Here is a 14,803-nt window from a genome sequence, read left to right as displayed (position 1 = left end):
ATGCAGAAGTGGGAATGAAAGGGGAGCAGAGAAAATAGAGATATAAAAGTACAACTAAATTACAATCACAGGCATCTTCATTTGGAGCTCTGTTTAGCAGCCCAAATGTCACAGCTATTTTGGACATGGAATGAAAACCATGTAGTCTAGAGAGGAAGGCACATACACTTCCTGTACACATGTGGCACTAGACTACCATTTATTCATGCCTGCATGACAGCATGAGACATTGTGCTGAATACCTACTCTGACTGAATCCTGGACAGTTAAAACTTCACTGTAACACCCTGGATAACCTCTGCCAGTGCATCAAAGTCCTTATGAACCTCAAAGTCCTTCTTGGAACACTGTCAGCAGCAGGGCAGTGACATCACCCAGCTTGCCGGCACTTGAGGGCGCCATCCTACATAACAGCACTGATAAAGTTGTGCAGAAAACCACAACCTAGGTTTAAGACCCATACAGACACATGCCTCTTGCTGAATAAAAGAGTGCCTGCGAACAAGCTTGGGCAGCAATCATCCACCCTGCTTGTTATCTCGATGCAGCATCATATTCTACCAAATATTTGTCCCCCAGACAAAACTGCTAAGACTAGATAACCCCAAGCAGCGAGGGTGCAAACCAGTCAGCTTCACACCTGGGGCCAGGAGACTGCCTACACCAGCCTTGTCTTCCACTCTCCGTGCCAGGAAAAGGGCTGGGGATCTCCACAGCCCTGCATTTGGGGACTACTTGAGCCTCTGCTCACTGGAGACCCCACAGCAGAGACTGCAACAGGAACCAGACACTGGCAGCTCAAAGTGCATTGCACAGATGTTAATGGCAGGACTTGGTTCACAGCAGAAGATGGCAAGAATTAAAAAGGCTCAGTTTTGGAGATTAAATAGATAGTGGATTTTTAAGATCAGAGCGAGACCACTTTATGGGGCAGTTAGAGAGGCTGAGGCTCCCTTCTCCCACACATGGTACAGTTACATTAGAGGTCAGGACACCAAACTGCATGTAGCTTTTTCTCTGACAGTTCCTGTATTTTGGCTTTTGTTGTTGTTGGATTTTTTTTTCCTTCACTTTATTATCTTTCTTCTTCCTCCCACACCCACTTTCATCTTCTTCTTTTATCTCCCTCTTCATCTCCCAGATTTCCTCTTTTTCTTTCTAAAAGGTGGCAAATGTACACTGTGAAATATGTCCTTTCCCAGACCTCCAGATCAACTTAGTGAGCTCAAATTCTCTCCCATGAATTTGAGACATGGGAAAAGTCAATTCCAATCAACAGGGCTTCCACCTTTTGGCAATTCATTAAAGCAATGCACAATACATTATACTCCCCTTCCCTCAGTATTTCCATGGACTGTAAGCTATTTTTACTGTCTTGATCCCAGGAACAAATATAAATAAATGTAGTACTTGGAACTGTAGAATACAGCAACCAGAGGAATCTGTACTCATTGCTAAAACAGCAGCTGAAACAGCAGAAGAAAACAGAGACATGTAGAAAGAAGGGAAAATCAAAATGAGGGAAAAAAACCCATGGAGAATGAAAGGAAAAGCAAAAGAGTAGCAAAGAGGTTCCTGTTCTCTCCTTACAGGATAGGAAAAATCAGACTAGCAGTGACCATTTGAAGACAGCCTATATCTGTCATTTTGAGGAAGCCGTCCTAAATCTGCAGCGTGTGCTCATTCTCACACCCTCAGCTTTTCCTCCCACTGCCAAGGTGCAGAAGGTGGGGGTCACAGCGGCTTTAAGTGCCAACAGCCCCAGGGGCTCCCCCAGGCTCGTCCTCTCTGCAGCCACCAGGTCTCCCTCCCTGACACCCCACACCTTTCCTTGCACAGGCTCTTTCCTGGGGTGTAGCAGTCTCTGCTCAAGGCCAGTGGGATCCCATTGTGCCTTGTTACCCAAACCCAGTGCTGTTTCACCTCCAGGGTGGCTGCATACCGCTCATCTTTGCCTGTTGGAGAATATCAGGTACCACACATTTGGGTGCTTGCAGATGATAGCCTGACTCTCAGTGTACTGAGGGAAAGCAGCAGAAATGTGGCTTTGCACACAGAGGTGGGAACAGGTTTCCTGTGTTTGCCAGGATTTCAGCTCAGGATCTGACACAGGATCGGGAACTGAAAGGGCTCACCAGTTTCCTCAAGGCCAGCTGAAGGTAAGGCAGCCAGAGGAAAAAGGATTCCTACATACCCATTTTCAAAGTCTATATGTGGCTTCCCTCATCATTTTTGTTTTCAATCAGTCACCCAGGAGGTCAGTGAAGAGGTTACACCAGGCTCTACCTTCCTGTTCAGATAAATATGCCATAATCCCACAGCATGTTTATCAGGCTCCCTGCTAATGACTCAGAATAAGCAAGCATTTCAGCCATGAGATAAGACAAGCCAAGTTCACCAAAAGATATTTTACACAATGGAGCAAACAAGGTGTATTTCCCGAGGTGGGTGTAAAGGCATAATAAAATGAAAATGTTCCCTCTCACATTATCAGACAGGTGTAAATCACAAGGTTGCTTCCTCTCTCAGCTGTACATGCCTCAAGTTCTGCTTAAAAGTCAGAAAAAATCACATGGGTTCTGTTTGTGATTTCCTCATTGTTGCACATCCCTCCCCTATGACTCAGTTTCCACAAAGCTTGGAAGCCAACATTTCTAAATACTAATAAAAGGACTTTACTTTAAAGTTTATCGATTCATTTTATGAGAATAAAGATGAAACTTTTAAATCTTATCAATGGTGTTGCCAGTGCAATGGAGAGTTCTGAGAGTGCCTCCTCCCTACCTATATACTTCCCTAGCTATTTCTGAAAGGGGAATTCCATTTTCTAAAAAAAGGAGAAAAAAAATCATGAAACTCCTTGCAGGGTTTTTAACATTGGACTCTATTATTTACTTTCATACTGTTTCTCAGTTTTACTTTTATGTTTCAGTATTCCCAACAAGCCTCTTTCTTTTTGGTCTTTCTATTGCATTTTTTTGGCTGGGAACACTCAGGAATGTAAAAGACCACTAAGGTGGCCAGTGTAACAAAAATGCCAGCATTTGTATACATGAGAAGAAAGTACCAGAGAAATTCCCCCAGACCACCACTGCCCATCTTATGGGCACCTTTGGGTAGAAGCAGCATGATCTGATATAGGAAAGAATTCAGGTTCAAAATACCCCATGAACCGTAACACTTAGTTGATCAAAGTCCACATGGGAGAATAAATATACATTTTATATTTATGTGAAAAATTATCTAATCTCAACAGATTTCTTGTTTCTGTCTTTGCAAGACAATAGCAAATTATTTTTAATGCCACAGAAAAAGAACTGAGAAACAGCTCTGCAGAAACTAAAAAAGCTGCAGGATCAGGGTGAGTTCAGAGCAGCAGCAGAGATCCAGCACACTCCAATGCACCAGGGAATGTTCAAGTCATCCTGGGAGGATGGATGGGAACTGGTAATTTCCCAGTGCCTTTCTCCATTCTCCCTGTCATGTCTTTCGGAAACCCTTAGTGGTTACAATCTATTTATAGTTCACTCTGTTTTTGTAGTTTATCTTTGCTATAACATCGTGTCCTTTGTCCTGGCTGCACAATATCAACCCAAAGGAATCCTTCACAGCTGGGTTCTCACCTCCTGCTATATTAGTGTGCTTTATTAATAGGAAGAGGGACGAGACTACTTTCATCAGGCCGCTTGGCTGGATGAACCTGCTTTCTGCTCATGATCCAGCTCTTAGCACTACTTAAAATGGACATTTTTGGGTATGTGGCCCTACCACAGGGTACTTCAGTTACTCAGTTGTTTTAACATTTATTTGATTTTAAATGTCAGTGTATTTATTACACAGGGTTTATTTTATTTTTCTTTCCTTAGTGAATGTTCCGGAGTGTATCTGAGTGTATTTAAGAAAAAAACCATAAAGATGTAAATATTTGATGTGAAGATGCAAAGCAAGAATGATTCAACGAATTCAAAAATGAAGAAATTGTTTACACTGGCCTAAGATCCCCAGATCCTGAGTAAATAGATGAACTGAAACAAAGGCTGCTCAAGCTGAGTGTACCTGAAAAGGATGCAGTACGTGTATCCATTTTCCCATGCAGTGACGGGATGGAAAGTGTAACGCCTGTATCATGGGGAGCTGGCCCAGGTAAAATAATGGAGCTGGCAAAGGAAGCCCCTGAGATGAATTCTGTATTTCTAGGCTGAGCTTTCAGTCACCAAACCCAGGCCTTGACTGAGTGAGGGGCGAGGAGTGACCAGGAATCTTGGAGAGTTGGTCCCTGGCAGAGTCACCACGACACAGCAGGCAGAGAGCCCAGGAGCTGGAAGGCATCATCTGCAAAAGACTGTTTTTCCTGCTGCAAGGCTGCTCCCACTGGCAGCTGGTGTCAGCAGGAGGAGTGCAGCCCTTGGCTCAGCCCTTGCAGACAAGCAGTGAGCTGAGGCTGCTGGATGATGAAGGGACATTATCAACCACAGACAAGGGACAGCACCGCTGCTCCCCCAGCTCCATGCTGGCCAGCTGCCCTGGAAAGGGGAAACTGGGAGCTCTTGTAAAGTCTGGGATGATGCCATTTGCTGCCAGGGTGGGTAGCATTCCTTGGATGCAGGCCCACCATTCATCCTTCAGGGGAGCAAGGGTTTCCAGTCCCGCATATCTGCTCCTCTGCACAGAGATGAGGAGATGGGGAACAGACCAATTTCAGCAAACAAGAAGTTCCTGGACTAACTGCCAGCTCCTTGAAACTTAGATTTAGGAGACTGATTCAGAGATGAACTTTATGAAAATATTATTTAGAGGATTAGTTCATATGGTATTTTTAGCAAAAATTATAGCTGAAGACAAGCAAAAAGGATTGCTTTGGGTTTGTTTAATGAATGAAAAGAGCAACGTTACCATATAATTTCCATATATGCATCAGTACAGCAGCTGGCATCCTCCTGACCCCTCAAATTACTGTCCCACTCCAGTCCTGTGTTACAACAGCAAACTGCTCCTGGGTCAGTGGGGCCAAGGAGAGGTTTATGTTCCTGCAAAGCCAGCAGGCACCAGCATGGACCTCATGCTCTCCTCATCTGCAGCAGGACTGCAGACATCACCCCCTTCCCATGGGGTAAGCAGTTTGGGCAGCTGAGGAAGGCTGTCTGTCACATACCTCCTGCTTGGCAGGCCCTGGCTCTCACTCTCCCAGCATGGGGGAGGTTTAAAGGCAACTTCACCAACCTCCTTCTGCTTCAAAATCATTCTTCTTCCTCCCTTTCAGCAGCATGATTAAAATGGTAATTGTAATATACTAAGGTACAAGGAATTCCTTGTTCACATTCTTCCTGGTAACAGCTTTTGCTCAGACAGGTGGCACTGCCAAGCAATTTGTCAGCTTTCAATAAGGAAGATCCTTCTTTATCTTCTGGAAGTCTAAGGTGTTCCCAGCCAGTCCTTCAATGACTTTTCTATATCCAAGGAAACTTCTCTCCTGGTTTTCCCATCACGTTTTGTTCTTATATTATTCTGCTCCATTTCAATTTTCCTTCCTCTGAAAAAGAACCTTTCAGGAAAATCCTGTTTGCTCCTGGAGAAAACCAGAACTTGAAAACCTCTGCGTACAATATGAGAACTCCCTCCTCCCGTTGCTCTCCTGTTCCATACAGCCAACAATCCAGGAGGAAACACCAGCCCTGTGACCAACATAAGGAGGCCTTGCAACCACAGTCCCAGCTGTGATCCCTGATAGATTATACTGCGCCAAGGTCTTCTGGAGATTCATTGACTCAGGCTCTGTCCAGACTTCTGTGTACAGAGACTGCAGAATTTTTGCCAGGAGGATTAAAGCACATTCTTAAGAAGGATGTTTTAAGAGGCAATAGGAACAGGCTGAACTGTTCCCTTTGAACACCAGGATATATCTTTCTATCATGAGGATGACTGAGAGCTGGAACAAGTGGCCCAGAGAGGTTGTGCAGTCTCCATCCTTGGAGATACTCAAAAGCCATCTGGGAGTGATTCAGATTTTAGGTGGCCCTGCTTGAGCTGGGGGGCTGGAGCAGGTGATCTTCACAAGTGCCTTTCAATCTCAACCCATCTGTGATGAGTCTGTATTTCCTTTTCCTTGCAAAGCTCCGAGTAACTGGAGTCTATGTTACCTGTGCTAAGCCATTGCACTGGAAAGGAAAGCTGGGCTTCTCTGACTTCACCTCTGCTTTCTTATGCTTTTGTCAGAAAATATTCTGTGTGTGCAAAAACAAGTACAGGACTGCCAAAAAGCAGGAGGGGGCCAAGGAGATCATAGAAGTGAGTGGAAGCATGATTGCTCATCCAGTGGCTGTCACTTTCAAGTACAGATAAGTAATATTGAAACTCAGCACTGTTGACTGTTAGAGCAGAATTAATACTGCCACTGCCTCCATTCCTCTGTCTCTGATCACTCCTGGTGCCTGCTTAGAAAACCTTGGCTCATTACTTTGGCACTTCTGAAAATTTTCACACATGTTTCAGCTTCTCACTTGCTATGCAGCAGTTTCATTTAGCAGACCTAGGGGCTATTTCTTAAGATTATTTTTTCATAGATTTCACTGTTCCTGGGAACTCCAAGAAAACTGCAGCACAAAGAGAATTTTAAACAAAGTTGTTACGTGCTATCATATGACTTTCTCAAAAGCTTTCCTCTTAACCACTGCCACCTTTAATAATCTCAGAGCACACACAAGTCCTATAGGATGTTCCTGACAAGGTCAGAGTTTGGGAGTCTGCAGTGTATTTCTCCCTGCTCAGTAGCTGTCAGATTTATTTTGCATTGGGCATGGCTCTGCTGTCTGTTGGATCAGCCCAGCAGAGCACCTGTGTGTGAACCACCACAAAGTACATCCACCCTGGGAAAGGAGTCCCGGCTGAGCTCTACTGTCCCAAACTCACTGAAACTCCTGCTGGGTATTGTCCTTGATTACTGTATTTCTATCTATTGGCCTGTGGCATTCAAGAAAACAAGAAGTGAAGTCACACGTATCCCACACGCCAGAAGTGCCTGATGCACAGCGTGTCCATGCACCACCAGCAGCAACATCAGGCAGAGAGTCTCTGGTCAGTGTGGCTGTAAGGCTTCTAGTGCTGGGTAAAAGTATGGAAGGAACCTAACAGTATCTGTGCTGGCTGAGATCCTTCTCTGTCTGCAGGTTGGGTATGACCCGTCATGCCGGGGCTGGCCTTAAAACTGATGTGAAGGCAGAGCTGGCATAGGTCCTGTATCATGTGCACTCATTGGATAGAAATGTGAGTTGAGCTCCAGGCCAGTTTTGAATGCTGTCTGAACTGGGAACCAGCCCTGGCGTCACTGGTATGGGACAATTCTGCTGCAGGTCACAGAGGAAACACACCCTGAAATTAGGAGGGAAAGCTGAGATCACAGTATCTTGTGCGCTAACAAGGGGCAGATGCAGTTAAATATTAACATTGCTGTGATACAGCTATGACCTGGCCCAACAGTATTACATACATCGTGTGTTATGTACATGTATTACACACATTGTGGTTTATGTACCTGTATTACATACATTGTGTGTTATGTACGTGTATTACATACATTGTATTTTACATGCTTTCTTGCATGTGTGTCTAAGAATAGACATTCACCTGGGTGGTCTCCACAGGTATGACTAACCACCCTGCCCACCCACTTTCAACCTTAGGGACTCAGAGAGATAATTGAATCACAATTTAGGCTCACAATTTCTTGGTACAATCATAGTCCATTTACTCTTCTACTTATGGGAGCAGCCCAGTGATTCAGAAGTTATCAGTAATCTCTTGTACTGAATGGGCAGATTGCTCCATAGGAGAGTCAGGACATACATTTTACAAGGTCACTCATTCCAAAGTACTTCCCTGGAGAGCAGCCTGTGCATTGTAAAACTGCCTGTGCTGCTGGCTCTGCAGCCTCAGCCTTGGCAAAGCAGAGTGGGACGAGGGCATGGCTCACAGGGAGTCTGTTTGGCCGTTACCTGCTGGGAAATGCAGGACGCCCCTGCACACACACTGTCCCGTGTACACACACACAGGGGCATGCTGCTGTCCCACTGTGGCTCCTTCTGTGAATGCTGCCTGCACTTGTTTTTACCTAGATCTGATTACCAGGCTGAGCCACAGCCACTTAGCTTGCTTGAGTTCATGCCTTAGTTTCAGGCCACTGAGAATGGCTCTTGCACAGGGAGCTCCCCTGCCTTCACTTAGCCAATTCCTCCTGAGTCAAAAGTGGACTTGCTCTGGCTCAGCAGTGTCCCCGTGCTGGATTTATACTTCATCCATACAAAGTGCCAAGTTCAATGATCTCATTCCACCCACTGCCTTAGCTGTAAAGTGGCTCAGTTTTCCCATGGATATTTCACTTCAAAAGGTGCTTGTTGAGGAGCAGACCAACCCTATGGTGCTCAAGGGTCACATCTCACTGAAGCACGTGGGCAAATCAGCACTGCTCCAAATAGGATATCTGCTGGTGACTATCACTGTCTCACTTCCACCACTAAGGTCCACCCACTGCCTCATCTCTTACCCTGGAGACCATTATGAAGGCATTTATTGCAGCAGGGAGGGAGCACCAAAGCCCACTGGGCAGCACAGACAGGCAATTAGCGTGGGAAGACTCAACCAGAAAACGTTGCTCTCTGTTTCTTATTTCATGTGGAATGTGTTTGGCTTCAAACTTGCCTGCTAGCTAGTGTCCTCATGCTTGACTCCCCCACTTCCCTGAGCAGCCTCTTTTAGTGTACTTCTAGCTAGTCCCACTGAAATTTAGTCCTGGGGCTAAAGGGAGGCAGAGCTGTCTGCATTCATGATAGATTGGCAGAGTTCAGAATTCCCTACCAAAGGCTGACTGTCTGTCTATGAATGTTGGGTCTGTATGTTCCCTTTGGACTTAAACTATGACATCTCCTTGTCATTGCTCCTTGATGGTTTTCTTTACCCTTGAAGACCTTGAGAAATCGTGTTTATTGTGTTTGTATTACCCCAGTTGTAGCTGCAAGTGGATTTATGTCATCAGTATATTTCATTATCTCTCAGATGTGTAGACAGATGCCCAAATGTTCACAAAACCAAATTACAATATATCAAAACCCAAACATTTACAACAGAGGCTAAGAAATGGAAATAAATGTTGAGAGCAAGAACTTTTAGCCTGTCCTGAAGGGAAGACTCTGGAGCAGCAGACGTGACGAGTAGTGTTGGATATCTCCTGCTCTACTGGGGATGCGCATCACTTCCAAGCACCTTGGATGTCAGAGGCATCAGGCTTGAACACAAAATCTCACAGAGCAATGTGCCGTTTCTCAGCTACAAAAGGACTGTTTTTTCAAAGCCAACTGCTGAGCAGAATGCTCTTTTAGAAACATAAATGTCCATTCTAATAACAATTGTGTAAACAAACACTGACAAACTGCATCACAGCTGTGTGCTTATGATACTTAACTCCCCAAAGATTCAAGCTTGCGAAATATATCTGAACTCCTTTTGCATTCAGAAAAAAATATTCATACCCAGAGTCAAGAAGTCTTTCCTTATATCTGTTGCTTAATTAGGATTGATCCCCAATTACAATTCTCATATGTTGCTATTAACTGCTTTGTTCCTCTTTTTAATAAGTGTTTTGTGTTTGATTCCAAGCTTTCTGCAATTTAAAGAGCAATTCATGATACCAAGAGATACAGGTGTGTTCACTCATTTCACAAAAGTGCTAGAATGATGATTTAGCTAAGGACCATATGGAAGATCCCAGAATATTGTTCATAATGACTCTGAAGTTGAAGTCTTCTGGCATGGTGTAGTTAGGGGAAGTCTGTAATTGCCAGCCTCTCATTAAACCCCATTCACACCAGTGATCCTAACAGCTGCATGCTGATATGCCAGGAGCAAGGCTGTCAGAAATTCAGAAAAATCAGTTCTCATAATGTTATACCATCTTTTATTCTACTAGGGCTGCGTTTACACATCCCAGTCCTCTGGTTGATGGCATTTTGCTGCCTCAAGGATCAAACAGGGTTTCTGAAGTGGTTGGGCCAAAAACAGGGACTGCAGGAGGAGTCGAAGGGGACTGTCACAGATTGAGGCAGGGCAGAGAGGAAAGTTAGGGAACTTTGACGGGGAGCAATTGTTCTCAAAGGACAAGAGCAGTCTCTCCTCATGCCCCCCTGTTCCTGTCCATCTTCCCATGGCCAGGACACTTTGCTCCAGAGCAGTCTTGCCTGATGAGACAGAGTCACCATATTCTTCAGACAGCCACCCACCCCTCAGAGAAGCACCCCTGTCTCCCCCTCCCACCTGTGCATGGCTGCCATTCCCACTGCAGAGATGGAGAAAGGCGTGGGCCAGGACAGAGCTCCAGAAAGCAGGGATCTGGAGACCCCTGATGATGGAAACCGTTATAGGATGTGCTGCTCCTTGTCACCTGTCAGCAGCAGCACTGGGAGCAGACACCTGCAGAGGTGGGAACAGGACACCCCTGCTCTGATCCCTGCAGGACAGCCTCAACCCCTGCCACCACTTTTGGTCCTGCTCTGAGCCTGGTGAGGAGCCAGGGATGGCCCCGTGCCTCCCCTCGAGCTGAGCAGCTGTGATACCCTGTCTGAGCGCAGCAGTGAGCACATGATTGATATGTGTAATCTAGGAACCTCTTAAGCAATTACACTCCCAAGACCTTACTGCAAAATTAAATGCTTGTAATTAACTACGTTTTAAAGTCTTGGAACAGGGCCAGTTCCTGCTGGTTTGCTTTTTCTTTTTTTTTTTTTTCTTTCTTCCCTTTTGAATTTGCAAGCTTTCTTCAAGCTTTGCTTCACATGACACCTACTTAACTTGCCTCTTCCTTCTTATCTGGGCATGAAGCAGCTCCCACTCCTGCAGAGCTGGTGGTCCAAAAGAAGCTTCTACACATGGGACAGAAGGAGGCAATGTGCTTAAACCAACTCAGGAGTGACCATGCCCAGGCAGAGAACAGTGAAATAGGCTCCCCCTCAGCCCCTGACGGGTACCTTTGGGTGGGGGGATAGAATCTAAGAAAATAAAGGTAGTGCAGAAGGTAATCTCACCCCTGAGGACTTGCAGCTGTGCTAATTACCAAAGATTAGGAACAGGCCTGCCCTTAACAGGCCACAGCTGTGTCCAATAATGATGAGTGCTATAGAAGAGTGGGTTAGCTGGACGAGGAGAGAGATGGAGTTTTTTGGTTGCTTTATGAAGAAGAAGGAGTCAGTGCTGTGAGGAGCTGCACATGAGAAATCACCGAGAAGGTATGGGGCTTTTGCAATAAGATGACAACAGCTTTGGGTGCAGTTATGGGGTGTCATGACAGCAAGCCTGACTTCACCAGCAGCAAAAATGTATGTTATGATGCAGCCTCAGTCCCCAGCTGACCCCAGCCAGGCAGTTCATCAAGTGCTCTGAGCAGGATCTTGCAACACCTGCACTGTTTGCACTGCTTGTCTCAGGCGGGTCCTGCTGCCTTCACAGCAGGTATCAGCAGTTCAACTGAGCAAAAGAAATAACAATGCTAAGGTTTAGACTGCAAGCCCTTGTTCTTTGCAGTTACACTGGGCTGCTCAACAGGGAGCTGAAGGCCTGGGAGCCATGGGCTTCACAGGCTGGGTGGCTCTGGTGTCAGGCTGGGTAGAGTCATGGAGATAACCATGGATGATGGTGTGTGCTGTGACATCCCAAAGCTGGGAAAGGCTGGTCTGCCCAGCTCCATCCTTGACTCTGCTGATAGATGTACTTACCCCTTCCAGACAGCTCTTGGAGGAGTTTTGTGAAGTGGATGGGTAGGTGGTCTCAGGAGAATTCTCTGATCAGTATTTAAAAAAACCTGTGTGTTTTTCCTGAAGTGCCTAGCACACCCTCTGGGCTCTGTGCCGGGAGTTACAGGGCTGCCTGGACTCCTCTGCTCACTTTGGTAACCTGTTATCAGTGCCCTTTGATAAGAGCAGCTCTACAAACCCCAAGCATACTGTGGGGTGACCTTGCCATCTCCTTGGGAAGTCAGAACAAAGCAACAGCACCCTAGGGACCATGGCACAGGTTCACAACAAGCCAAGCTGTCCCAGGGTCAATTCCCTCTCCCTGGGCAGCACAAGCATCCTCATCCTGGCCAAAGAGTGCTCACCCAGCACTCCAGCAGCCCAAGAGGCCAAATGCCAGTGGTAGAGCAGCTGAGCATGCTCCTGGTCTTGGCAAAGCCATGCCACCTCATGGCTGCAGAAATGAAACCTTCAGAGGACAAACTCCATGAACATGTCATGCTCTGTGCCATGGCAAAAGCTGAAGAGTAAGGACTGAGCAGTGAGCTGTCTTTTTCACCAAGGGAGATATTCCTGGGTTGCACAATACTAGGTGGTAATTAATGTGCAAGGAAGAAATGAGCTCAAGCTGTGACTTTTGGATCTAGATGCAAATAATCTTAAACTAGTGGGTTTTACAAAATACAGTGTGATTATCATCTGAGAAAAATGTGTTAGTAGTATATGAGCCAGCCATAAAGTACACTTTGTTTCTCTCAGTTATAAAATAAGTTCTCAGGGTGCAAATAAATACCAAATGCAAACATGAACCTTCTGAAATAACTTAAGCAGCCTAAAAACAAGGTGCATAGGCTCCCTCTACAGTCAGTTCTTGGATATCCAGCTCTCGGTGCTGACCTGAAGAGCTGAGATCCCATGCCTCCAGCTGCTATTAGCAGCTCTGGGTGCACAGATCTGCTATTAAGCACCACTGTAGGCTCCTGATTCACGCGTGGATGTATACCCAGAGGTAACTAGATGCTACATGTTCAGCTTTTACACGGCTGACATTAGCCCAGGTGAAACCCTGCCAAAAACTACAAGGCTGATGGTTTTTCCATCACCACAGGGACATCCTGCTTCTTCCCTCTTCTTTCCAAGCTCATTCTCCCAGCAGATTGAATGCCATGTGATCCTGTGCCTTCCTTTGTGCTGAATTTTCCTCATCCTTTCACTGAGCCCTACAACCTACTACTGCAGATAGGATTGGCTTCTGTCTTCATAGCAAGTTGAGCCAGTTAATTGTCTACAGGATTAACAAATGCCACAACAGGCTGTAGGAAAGGGGATGGGGCTTTGCACCAAGAAATCAGACTGGCTTAGCCTGGCTGAGGTAGTTGCAGCCCAATGCACAGGCAGTGCATCTCAGTGCATCCATTATTTGATGCTTCCATGGATGTTTCCAGTGATTCTCCATCACATTCATGTGAACCAAGCATGTCCTGCTCAGGTACAGAGCAGCATGTGATTCTGACAGACAGCATGCTCAGAGCTCCCTGTTAAAAGTCTATGTTCTTGATATATTCACAGGAAACAGAGCAATGATAAGATCCAAATACACAGGGAAGTACTGATCCAAAATCATCACTAAGAATGAGTCACTAGAAGGAAATCAACGCAGAAGTGTTTACTCATGCAAGAAGGTTTGTAGGACATATCAGCGTGATCCTGGTGGGAAAGTCCGCATGGGAAAGTCTGTCTAAGGCACCACTAGCAAACAGTTTTAGCCTAAATTCTCAAAGATCTGAAAAGCAGTTTCTCTGAAAAGCTAACCTGCTAGATCTTTCTGCCTCAGTTTCTCAGCCTTCATGAGTGATTTCATGAGAGGATGATTTCAGCTCTTTGAATTGGGGCTATTGTTTGGCAGCCAACAGCTATTTATACAATCATTATCAGTATGCCTTTCATCTGTAATTTTTTTTACAGGAATGTGGTAGGCTTGGCTTTGCTCACATTTCCCCAACCCTCCGAGCCTACATCGAAAGCTCAGGAGGTCAGAGTACAGGAACGTCCACCCCAGCTTTTGAAGGCTGGCTTGTTTTAAAGCAGTCATGGTAATGCTTCACTACTGCAGACTGAAGGGATTACTGATTATACCCAGCAAACCTGACACACTTGACAGTGTTTCATGGACCTGCCACTGCAGAGTGATATAGGTCTTCTGGCAGGGACACAGGTGCCCTCTGCTAACAGAGCTGCTCTGGCTTTCTTCCCTTTTCTCATCTGGCTGAATTTCCTGCTGTTTGGTGGTGGGTGCTGTGCTGCATCTGTGCTGGTAAATGGGAAGGCTGGAGGCAATGGCTCACCTCTGTACATACCATCCCCAGTCAGGGTGATCTTTTCTCTCCTGAATACCAGAAACAGCCTGCCTGACATCAGCTCCCTGCCTGAGTGTTGTGAGGCACTAACAGTAATCAGGCAAAAAAATCAGGGGAGGGTGGTAAAGATGAAGCACAGTGGCTAAGAGACAGTGCTTGAGCCCATGCAGAGTCATGTTTAGTTTTTCAGTACAGATGTCAGCCTGGCAAGCTCTCATGCTGCCTCCATTCACATGCACTCAGATCCACCAGCAGAAGTGCATGCATGCTCCCTGCCTGCTCTGGCCCCAGCAAAGTGGAAAAAAACCACCCTAAAAACATCTTAAAGACATTGTACTTGGGGATATTCAGGTGACAAGAGTCATCTGCCTTTATGTTGGTAGGATGGGCTCACACTGCAACAATGGACCACTCATTTCCATCAAGACTGATGAGACCATACACAGGAGAGAGTCTGGCCAGGATTATTCAAGGGCAGCCTGGATGGCAGTAGCCAAAACCTCTGGACATCCTGCAATATGTAAAGCCACTCCTGGTCACTCCCACTGTAGGACAACACTTTGCTTCCTGGCAATAAAAGAGAATACTCAAGTGACAGTGAAGGTTTTCCAGAAGAAAAACCATTAGTCATAATCAGAGATACAACCTTCTGCCAGGAAAACTGGCATGTGAACA

The sequence above is a fragment of the Geospiza fortis genome, unplaced genomic scaffold, assembly GCF_000277835.1.
Source record: "Geospiza fortis unplaced genomic scaffold, GeoFor_1.0 scaffold217, whole genome shotgun sequence".
Classification (NCBI taxonomy): Eukaryota; Metazoa; Chordata; class Aves; order Passeriformes; family Thraupidae; genus Geospiza; species Geospiza fortis.
Note: the sequence above shows the minus strand (reverse complement) of the source record.